The sequence below is a fragment of the Artemia franciscana genome, chromosome 9, assembly GCF_032884065.1.
Source record: "Artemia franciscana chromosome 9, ASM3288406v1, whole genome shotgun sequence".
NCBI lineage: Eukaryota > Metazoa > Arthropoda > Branchiopoda > Anostraca > Artemiidae > Artemia > Artemia franciscana.
This window is the reverse complement of record NC_088871.1, coordinates 10,325,720-10,336,136: the sequence shown is the minus strand read 5'-3', so window position 1 is coordinate 10,336,136 and position 10,417 is coordinate 10,325,720. Positions and strand designations below refer to the sequence as shown.

Sequence of the window (10,417 nt, the reverse complement as noted above, 5' to 3'; positions counted from 1 at the left end):
AAAACCAGCATTTAACTTCACATTCATTTTAGAGAGCTAAATGCCAACACGAGATTCTGCTACTGAAATTATTAAAGTTACAGGGTGACAGATAACATTTCAATGTGAAAGCAATGTACGCCATAGCATAAGTTGCTCCTTTGTGTAGGCCATGTAGCATAGGTAATAAAATGGTCATTTGATACTGGTATTATACTTCCTTCTCAAATATTAAATTTCTACAATTTGTGAACAAGAACTTTTTGTTAACCAGCAATTTTATTTCTGCCGTTCTATCGACAATATCAGCTAATAATTGAAAAAAAACATGTTTTCAATGCCTTTTGTCTGTGATCTCAAGTGTTTCCCATCAATTACATAGACTCGGAGATTTTGGTATTTTGCTAAATGACAGTATTACTCCAGAAAAGGATTATTGAAAGTCAAAGGAGATTAGTTAAAAGACAATCTTATTCCCAAACTTGATTGTCCGTGGAACACTAGTTATTACATTCGCGACTATTGGTGACTATTAAGAGCTGGGTTAGCTTTCATCTTTTATTCTTCACTGGCAAAAGGTTGTCACGTATTTGCTTGAAAGAGGACAAATTTCACTAGATTTAGAAAGTAAATTAAGGCCACTAATTGAAAGTATTTCCGTTTATTAATTTCTGGTAATAAATTTAAACTGTTATGCTCATGATTTCGGAAAACACTTAATTTTTGCGTCTTCTGTATTATTTAGTCATATGTAATGCTAAGGAAACAATCGAAGTCATAACCTAGACAAAATTATTAATGCTATACATTTTTTTGACAAGCCCAATCATTTTAAAGGAAGTGGGTTTACTTTTTACAAAACCTTCTTTATGAATTTGGGATAGTTTTCACTAGCCAGTTTTTAAATGCCTCGTTCACTTCCATTGAATACTAAGGACTGGTGCTTTTTTACCACTAAGAAATGACTTCTCGTAAATAATCCAAATTCACGTTTTCTTCATAATGTAGCAATGAAAAGTTACTATTTAACAAAGGCGCTCTATGTTTCTTTTCAACAACATAACACAGTACATAATATACAATATACACCTATCAGAAAAACATAAAATTTAGTTGACAATTCTGCTTCCTTGCCCGTCTGGTGGTGGAGGCTCATTGGTGGTATCTGGGCACCCGGTGTACATGAGTTGTAGGGGATATCTTTGTCCCTAGCCCCTCAGCCAAAAAAATCAAGCTTCGTGGCCTCACTGTCAAAGAAAGGTGGGAACAGTTCTGTCAGCCTATCCTTTTATAGATGCCAGCTAACACACAGAAGGAATACCTTCTAGGATTAGGGACCAGATAGGTAAACATATTCGCTTGAATCATAGGAACTTCGTAGACAATAGCAACAAAAGTATTACATCTACGACGTCAAGAGCTAATAATGTACCGGAGTCCCTGGTGACACAGGTAAAAAGTCAGCGACCTGGCCCTCTGTTTAAACGACAACAACCTCTGAGTATGTGATGCAGAAATATTTGCTCAATGAAGGGTTTGGCCACAAGAACATTTATTGCTGGAGAAACCAAACGCTACAACATGGACATCCTCGACCTGTTTGAAATGAGAAAAGGAAAAAACATAAAAACTTAACTTTTCAAGACTTTTCTCTATTCTTTAAGAACGGTTTCAAGACTTTTCTCTATTCTTTAAAGTGCCGGCAAAATTGGATACAATGACCGATACGAGCGGAGGTGAAGACTCGTGGAGTTTGGTCAACTGCGCAACCTATTCCAAACCATTACCCTGTTCAAGCACAAAGCAATACACAGGATTACCTAGGGATCCCGAGAACGAAGGACACGATCTCAACTCGACTATACTCCAATATCTTGGTCTAAGAAAAGTGCTACTGTGAATTATATGAACCTTTAAAGATGCTGATACTGGATTTAAAAGGGGGTTCAATCACATATTAGTGAAGTCTATCATAGCTTCCAAACTAGCAGCACGTAAAACCGATATCCCTCTTCCATCCCCCGCCCCTTAAAAATGTTTTATGTAGGACACCTCGAAGACAAAAAGTTTTAGCCACTATTTCGCTTAGTGCTTTCTAATCGGTTCATCATCCTGGCTATCGAAGGTTCCGACGGGTTAGCGAACAATATCAAGGAAGAATGGAGGCCAAACAAAGATAAAAGGAAGTCGAAAAGATCATTAGGAGAAGAAAATGATAACACAAAAATAAATTTCCTATGAGTCCATTAAACTAGTGTCGAAAAAGTAGCAATTGAGCAACAGGATCACGTCGGCTGACTTCTAGGACCTCAGGAAGCAGTAAAACTAAAACTATTGTAATTTTTACGATTTCAACGCTAATTGAAGGCAGCGCAATAGCGCTGCCTAAGTGAAAAACAATGTGGGCACGATGTAATATTTTTTTTTTTTTGGTTTGTTTGTTTTAGACCAGGACACTTCGTATTGAAGCATTTGTTGTAGAAACTTCTAAAAAGGTTCATTCGATTGAAAATTGGAAAGGCTAGTGCCCCTTTTAATAGTCAAAAGTGATTAGAGCGCAACTAACACCCCCTACACGCCCGCCATTTCTCCAAGCACATCAAATCAAAATTTTAAGATAGCCAATTTTTTCAACGTAGTTGAAAGGTCAGGACATTATGTTTTTGAGTAGAAAATCCCCCCTCCCCCACAGTCCTCAGTGAAAGGCTTATGAGTTATACCCTGGGTGCATATAAGGCTCATATAGAAGATTTGATGCCATAAACTTTGGAAGGGGCTTATTGGATTGGTAATCAGAAGTTCTAGTGCCCTTATTAAGAGTAAAAGTGATCAGAGGGCAGCTATCCCCCACACACACGTCGTGTTTTCCCAATATACAGACAATAGAAATTTAGAGATAATTATTTTATTCAAAATAGTCCAAATAACGCATAATAAGGCTTTTTGGGTTGTTAAAAACCACCAGACATAGGGGCAAGGGTTGTAAGTCATGGCCCAGGGTTATTAAGGTGTTTTTGGAAGTGATGGTTGAATAAACATTGGAGATGGTTTATTTATTTGAAAATTTGAAGCTGTAGTTCCCCTTTAAAAGTCAGAAGTGATACAGGTCAACTAGTCCCCCCTAACTACCCCTCTTTTCAGGAAACGTGTCTGATTCAAATTGTGAGGTATCGATTTTGAAACTAAATAGTTCGAAGAACATGTGACAATGCCTACAGGGTTGATTTAACCCCTCCAGAGCCCTAGGGCAATGACTATAATTTACAAAATAGGAGACATATAAAGTTTTTATCGAATAGGTCTGGTATAAACTACAGATGGAGCTCGTTCAATTTGAAATCAGGAGTTACTGTGCCCTTTTTAAGACCCAAACATGATTTGAGAGCAACCAGCCCCTCTTCCCACCCCATGTCCATCATTTCCCAAAAACAAACATCCAAAGAAAGTTTTATGACATTTATTTTTTCAGCATTGTTGAAAAGTCCGGCAGTTATGCCTCTGGAAATTTCAGCCCCCATCCCCCGCCCTGAGGCCCCAGGGCAATGGCTGTAAGTTAGGCAATTTGTTCATTGTTATCAAGCGTAACCAAGTGTAAAACTACCACAAATCAGCATCAATAAACAAATGGAACCAAAAACAAACGGGAAATTATAACAAATAACCGACTCAAAATCAAAACGAGCAAAAACTAACATGATTAGGTATCACAGTCCCTATGGCTTCTCAATGCCAGAATATAATTTGCGGTTTACTGAAAAATGAATAAACTTCAAATTTTTTCACTTATGTTCTTTTGCACAATAGATGTTGACCAAAACATTTGCATATTTATCTTTCTTATTTTCCACTGGTTGGAAGCATCCTCGTTTTATCTTCTTTGTAATGTTTCTCATTTTGTCAGGTATAATCAGTATGATCTTAGAATTTATTTAAAGATGCCTTAGGAGATATAGAAAAAGAAAGGTAGCACAAAGGGCACAGGAGGGAGGGGGGCTTCCGGCCTTCCTATAGCCCTCGACATTGATAAAGTGCACAATAATTTTTCAACTTACAGTTTCAATTGCATATTTCAGTTACTGAGACATCGAACATCAATGAATATCCAAGATGCACTTATTATTTTATGATTTACCTCTGCCCCTTCCTCCAAGTCGTTATTCAGTATCAACTTTCTCCTCTGTTAATATTCCAGTTCTCAACTTCATGCTTTAAGCCTGTCCCATGGTACATCAGATACACCATTTTGACAAACTACCAGTACCTAATGTTTCTTGATTTATCTCACTACTTAATCGTGCCTAAATGTTTCAATGCACAGATTTACGCCAGACTTTTGATCAGATTTTTGACAAAACCTTTTTAGCCCCTTTTAATGAGCTGCGCATTCTGTTTATTTCCAATTCAGCTAAATTCCAATTTCAAATTAATTTGACTTTCTTAACCTGCAATACCCCCTTAAAGTTTCAACTTGATCCTTTCAGGCACTCCCAAGATATTGTAAATAGCTTAGAAAATAAGATAAATGTAGTATTTTTTTATTTAATCAGGCACAGGTTACGTTTCCAGATAAAACCCTTGGAAAACTTGGGGGATCTTGACCAAGGGAACGATCCGCAAGAAATTGCTCAAGATATAACTGATCAGAAAATTTTCAGACCTATTTTCCGGAGGCCTAACATCACTGGAGAATATTTTTTTTTTAGCCCAGAGGACAATCTCTTAAAGTTTTGAGCTAAACCAAGGCCAAAGACTGAACTTTCTCTCTCTTTTCTTTTATAAAACCTATTCGTAAGCAATAAGTAACTTACACAATTTACAGCAATTGTCCTGGAGAATGTGGAGTCATGTCATTCCCACAGACGTATTTATTGAGCGTCTTGATTTTATTTAAAACCTTTTCGATGATAACGCTTATCTCAGAAATTTTAATTCGATGGCTTGGGTGTTGTAGCTTGTAGTAAAAAAACATGGCACAGATCACCTCCAATCACCCTTAAACATGCAATAAAACTTTAAATTCAGAATAAAAGAGCCTCCTCCCTTCAATCCTCTTACATTCCCCTCAAATACGAAGTGGGCGGAAAAAATTAACAATAAATACAGTAAAGCTACTACAAAGTAATAACTGTGTTTGTTTTTGCCATTCGTCGTTATTAGTTCAACTAAGATTTTCTTGGTTTTACTGTTATATTGTGTTTTATTTCGCTGTTCCAGAAATGTCGTCCTACACTACGAAAACACCTTATAAGTTCTCCTCAGCCAGAATGAATTTGGACTCCTCAGCCCAAACAATAATACCTCGAGATTAAGCAAGTCAAGGATTGGACTTTCTAGAGGGAAAGTGACTGATCAATAAGTTCTAGCTAGAAGCAGCAGCAGCCAATGTAATATCAAGAGCCTCATAGTTAAGTTTGGCAGTTGTTGCTGGTGGTGCAGAAACTTTTCTATTTTAAGATGAAGAATTGTCTCTTTCCTTTGAAATTTTCAGCTTTCATACTTTTTTTCAAATATGGCTTCCGAACGTCAAGATGGGGCAAGGGGGAACCAAAATCTGTGCGGGCATATTACAGCCTGATTCCATACCAGTTGAGACCCCTGCTTAAACAGCAATGAATTTGAGTTGAATTATTGTCGAAAACTGCTTCATTATTAAAAAGCCTTCCGGGTACCTGGGGCAAATGTGACAGAATGCACCTTTCCCTAAAACTTTACTACGCGTAGAGAAACGGATTTTACTGTAAAAAGTTAATCTAATATTCAAAAAAAGGCAAATGTAGCAATGGTCATCGGTATTTAGAGCCTGTTTTTACTGGAAAAGAGGGAGTGGACCTTATAAAATTTATGAAATCGGTACCTGATGACACCTGAAAAAAAGTTAGTTTCCTTTAAATAGAATATTAAGCAAAATCTGTACAAACGAAAAATCAAAGTGAAATTTGACCCATTTTAATGCTCTTTCACCTCTCTCCTATCAGAAACAAAGGCTTTGTTGCTACATTTACACTAGGAGGAAGAAGAGATGACGAGCATATCCTGTCAAAATCCAAATTATACCAACTATTTGTTGAAAAAAGTGTGAAGTAAAAAGAGTTTACATTTTTTTTCCAAGAAAATACTTTAAAAATAGTAAGCAAAATGGCAAGTAAAACTAAAGTAGTGAAATGGCATATGGAGCTCAGTTCATCATTCTTATAATGTCAGTTCAACATCGGTCGGACGGCATTTCAGAGAACGGTTTATAAGAGCAAAGTAAAACAAAGGTTTTACCAACGAACTGTTTGAAAGCAAATACAACATGCACGCTATCTATTATTTATTGCTGCAGTAATTTTACTACTTCCAAAACCGTTGTTTTTGGAAGAAATAGTAAGTATTAAATTTTAACTTACAGGCCTATTAGAATGAGGAATTGCTTTTATCTTTAATGGGGCTAGCTTCGTTGGCTTATTAAGCTATACGGTAAAATTACAGGTTGTTTAATTTTTTTTCTTAGGCTAGTTTCGCGTCAAAGGGCTGAGGTACAGCTAAAACTTGGCGGTACAGAGGTACAGCTAAAATGGTAGGCTGTATATGGAAAGATTGGGAATCAAATAGCCTAGGCCTATAATATATATTTTTTGCACAATTCTAGATAAGGTGTTTTGTCTAACCAGTGTGTTTTTTGGTAAAATTCTAGTTAATTGACTTCTTGCTATCTCAGAAAGGGTTTAGGTTAGGAAAATGAAACTTTCAGGGATGAATTTATAGACAAAAGTATGTCCAGGGAAGGTATTTAGAAGCAACTACCTCTACTCCTTCGTCCTCTAGAGGGCCCTGAGCTTTGATGATCTTTAAAAATATGTGCATTATAAAAGTGAAACCTTGCAAAATAAACCTTCTGCTTAATTGAAGTACAGCAAAATTGTTTTCAGCTTCATAACTTTGCTCAATTCCATTTGGTAAAATTCTAGTTAATTGACTTCTTGTTATCTCAGAAAGTGTTTAGGTTAGGAAGATGAAACTTTCAGGGATGAATCTACAGACTAAAGTATGTCCCAGGAAGGTGTTTTGAAGCAACTGCCTCCACTCCTCCATCAAGAGGGCCCTGACCTTTGATGACCTTTAAAATATGTGTGTTATAAAAGTGAAACCTTGCAAAATAGTTCTTCTGCTTAATTGAAGTACAACAAAATTGTTTTCAGCTTCATAACTTTGCTTAATTCCATTTTATAAGGTTTTAAAGATATGCAAATACATTCCTAAATTTTGAAAAAAAAAACATTGATATAGCTCAAAATTCTACTCAAATATCAGGAATTGTATTTTCAGAACTAAAGGCAGAGAAAAAGCAACTAGTAACTGAAAATGAAGGTAAAATGTTGTTTTGTCAAAATTTCAATAGGTAGGCTATAGACCTGTCATGTAGGCAAATTTCAGGGCCCTCAAGATGGAGAAGGAGTGGAGGTAGGTACTTCATAACACCTTCCCAGGACATACTTTAGCCTGTAGATCCATCTGTGAAAGTTTCATTTTCCTAACCTAAACCCTTTCTGAGATTACATTCCCTAAATTTTGAAAAAAAGAAACATTGATATGGCTCAAAATTCCTCTCAAATAGCAGGAATTACATTTTCAGAACTAAAGGCAGAGAAAAAGCAACTAGTAACTGGAAATTAAGGTAAAATGTTGTTTTGTCAAAATTTGAATAGGTATAGACCTGTCATGTATGCAAATTTCAGGGTCCTCTAGAGGGAAAAGGAGTAAAGGTGGGTACTTTGGTAAAATTGGTGCAAAGACTATTACTGGCTTCCATATAAAGTGAATATACCACTCTATGCCTTTTTAATGCTGTTTACAAATATAATAATTGCTTCTACTGCAAATTCAGATTTAAGCACTTTTTGACCTCTTAAAAATGACCTAAATATGGGGTATAAAAAATCTATAATAGTTTAGAAACAAATTTGAGCTATATATTTGCACATCAGGGGGGTGGGGGTAAAGCATTGCATATATTAAATACATAAACTAACCATTGCTGTATTTTTATTTTTTTATATGTATTTGTGTGTACTGAATTTTAATGAGAAGAGAAATCACCAGTGCTACAACACAAACACATAAAAAAAATACAGCAATGGTTAGTTTACATATTAAATATATGCTATGCTTTACCCCTACCCCCCTGATGTGCAAATATATAGTCCAAATTTGTTTCTAAATTATTACAGATTTGTGATGACCACATATATAGGTCATTTTTAAGAGGTCATAAAGTGCTTAAATCTGAATTTGCGGTAGAAGTGATTATTATATTTGTAAAGAGCATAAAAAAAGGTATTGAGTGACATATTCACTTTATATGAAAGCCAGTAGTACTGTTTGCACCAGTTTTACCAGTACTTTAGAATACCTTCCCAGGACATACTTTAGCCTGTAGACTCATCCCTGAAAGTTTCATTTTCCTAACCTAAAACCCTTTCTGAGATAGCAAGAAGTTAATTAACTAGAATTTTACCTTTTTTCTTCAGAACAGGTAAATTAATAAATATTTACCTTTAAATTAGGTGAATAAAACTTGCAAGAATATTTCTTGGGCTTAAAGTATTGTGTGACCTAAGCAGTTTTAGGAGTATACATCTCCGCCCTTCCAAATGGTACTAAGGTAGGCCTACATGCCTAGGAGACCTTGTCTCCCATATCCTTAGATAAAAAAATTGCCCCTCTCCCTCAATTTTTTGAATTGACACTTGAAACAAGGCTCTTGGATTCTTGTGGACTCCTAGGCCCAAGCATCTTAATATTTAAACAATTTCCACAAATTACTATAGCCTATGCAGTAAAGCAAACTATCTGTTAAATGTCAAAGAACAAGAAAGAGAAGTGTCCTTATGGAATCTGTCCTCCATAATTGTAAAATATGTATAGTTTACCTGCTAATTGTCTATTTCTCCAATATTCTGCCTTTTTGTTCAAATTTGCTTTTTGATCAATATTTCTAATGGATTAAACTGGTAAAAATAAATCACACCTTTGAAATTGAATTTATAAAAAAGTAAGAGAGATATCCTAATACTAAAATGAATTTTGCAGCAATAGAATTTATTTCAATCAAACACATAAAGCATTCTGTTCTTTAAGAACCCAAGAACAAGTTGCATATTACCTTACCTTAATTTGCACTTTAGAGAAAAATAACATACAATGCTGGATATGTTCAGCTCCATTGTTGAAATGGCAACTATTTAGGCATTACAAAAAATATAAAAAATGGCTATGACTGTGTTTATGGCCCAATGACATGCCTTCTGACTGGTAGAGTACTAGGATAGATACAATTTAAGCCCCCTTGATAACAGTGACTAAAGATAGGTATGATCAAAGGGACCATTCTTCTGTGGTTTAGAGTAGACATCATTGCACAACATCAATTACTGATAGAGTATACAAGTTTGTTGGTTATGACAAGCAGCATTGGTATCTATCTCAACTCATATATATATATATATATATATATATATATATATATATATATATATATATATATATATATATATATATATATATATATATATATTTATATATCCTTTTTTCAAAAGGAAACTTGACAAAGAATAGGAGGCCAAACCTTTTAAGATACAACTAGAGCAGCCCCCATTTGTGTCTCATGACCTTTTGTCTAAAAAGATCTTTTCTGATTCTGCAGTTAACTCTGGGCTTATGAAGCTTTTTAGAGTCACCTTATGTTTGTCTTTTCTATAGGTAACTGAGTAAGGAGCTTGTTTTGGGAATGGTCAATGTATTTATATGTGAGTAGCATCTCACTGTATCTATTGGAAAGTCAAAGATAGTAGTTTTAGGTTGGATAGCCTGTCACTAAATGGTTTTCAGAGATGTATTTAGTAGCCCTCTTTTGTGCACCTTCAGTCAGTTGCATATCACTTTTGTAAAAATGACCAGCAAGGCAGGTTCAAAAGCCAAGGATTGGTCAAATTGCCTTATACTGTTTCAAGAAGGTTCCATGTGATTGGCTAGTAATTGCTCTTTTAATATGTTCAAGGCTTGAATTTGCTCTGGAGAAGTTTTTGCAGAGTATTTATGGATCTTGAGAAGGTTATCTATAGTAACTCTTAGGTCTTTACCACTGGTGTAAATTGGGAGAGGAATGGGAGATGATCTGTGGTTATCATTCATAGTATATTGGTGCTGAATATTAGTGTGACACTTTTTATAAAATGAATAAGGACATATTTTATATATTGAAAGAGAGAAGCCACCTGGCTGTCCATGCCTGTATGCAATCAAGGTCAGATTATATTGATGTTCTCTCAGATATACTAAATAGTTTTGAATCATCACTGTAAAGGGTTAAGTGGTTGCTAACTTTGATTATCATGTCATTTATATAAAAGAAGTAATGAATTGGGTCCAAGAACTGTTCCCTGGGGAACACCTCTTA

At 35.3% G+C, this 10,417-nt stretch overlaps 1 protein-coding gene across 2 annotated transcripts in view; it reads left to right on the top strand.

Moving 5' to 3' along the window:
- Positions 1 to 6,410: 6,410 nt before the first annotated feature.
- LOC136030981 (uncharacterized) overlaps positions 6,411 to 10,417 on the top strand; it is a 92,329-nt gene continuing 88,322 nt past the window's right edge. Inside the window, exon 1 of one of the 2 annotated variants that reach the window (XM_065710136.1) lies at positions 6,411 to 6,438. The gene's annotated coding sequence lies outside the window, so the exon portion shown is untranslated. Of the gene's footprint in view, positions 6,451 to 10,417 lie in introns of both variants that reach the window. The other variant, XM_065710135.1, reaches the window with a different exon arrangement.